Raw genomic sequence first — 1,362 nt, 5'->3', positions numbered from 1 at the left:
TAAAACAGATGAGTTGGGTTAAAACAGATGAGTTGAGTTAAAACAGATGAGTTGGGTTAAAACAGATGAGTTGGGTTAAAACAGACTAAACCGGGCTCGTGTGAATGCCTCCGTTTATGTTGTGTAAGTAAACACAACATAAACAGGAGCTAAAATTTAACTTATACTTCAAACAATTGATTGCTCACCTGGGTTACAATGCTACATTTAAAAAATAATTGAAGTTCTGTTGAATAGAAACTAATCAAGTAAATGAAGCCTGTTATTCTGTTGTGACTCATATCTCCAGTAGATGGCGCCTTTGCCCAACACGTCCTTTCCTTGGACCCACTTACCTTTTGGTTAGCGTGATCCAAAGGCTGTGCACAATACCGACACACATTTAATGTTACAACAATAATTTATTTATCAAATAAACCACATGGAAAACGATATTTATGAAATGTTGCATTGTTACCCACAGAACAACAGCTTGTCCATGAAACTATGAAGAAACAAAAATAAATAAACAGAACAGGCTTACCACCTTAAATGTTATTAAATTATCTGAACACGATGCCAGAGAAACTGTAGAGCCGTTAAGTTAAAATAAATTTCCTCTAACCTGTTGATGCAACGTCACTCATGATTCAACCACTTACATTGTAATACCTGCTTCAGCCACCAGAGGGAGACAATACACCTTCCTATCCTACGAGCCTCAATAATCATTTTGTCACTAAATAATGAATTTTACTCCATTTAAATGAAAGAATGGAGCTCCAACTTTAAAGAAGGAGTTAATTTGTCATGTAATCAAGCTAAGTTTGTCAGACTTAATGTATTTACATTTGTTTAACGTGACACCTTAATAAACTTCATATATTTACTTGGATAAACTTAACTTGAATACTTGTAATGTAAAAAAAAAAAAAAAAAGTTGGATAAAATTTTTCAGTGTTACAATATATAATGAGAATCTTCACAAAAAATTGCACTAAAAAAGGGAAATTATTTTGAGAGTCTAGAGCAGTGTTTCTCAACCCTGGTCCTGATCATCAGGGTTTTCACCAGATAACCTGCTGAGCCCAGGGGCACCGAGGCGGGAAACTGGGGTTTTGTTTTAAAAGATGTTAAGTTGACAGGAAATGTAAAATATTACTGGGTAATTATGTAAGTGGAAGACAATGATGACACTTAAACCCACAACTATGGAGTCTTAAAAACAACAAATAAAAAGAATACAAAAAAATAAGTATAAATTATTTAGCCTCTCTGACTTGGGTTACGCGGGCTGCACAGTGGCGCAGTTGGTAGAGCTGTTGCCTTGCAGCAAGAAGGTTCTGGGTTCGATTCCCGGCCTGGGGTCTTTCTGCATGGAGT

The sequence above is a fragment of the Poecilia reticulata genome, linkage group LG16, assembly GCF_000633615.1.
Source record: "Poecilia reticulata strain Guanapo linkage group LG16, Guppy_female_1.0+MT, whole genome shotgun sequence".
Classification (NCBI taxonomy): domain Eukaryota; kingdom Metazoa; phylum Chordata; class Actinopteri; order Cyprinodontiformes; family Poeciliidae; genus Poecilia; species Poecilia reticulata.
Note: the sequence above shows the minus strand (reverse complement) of the source record.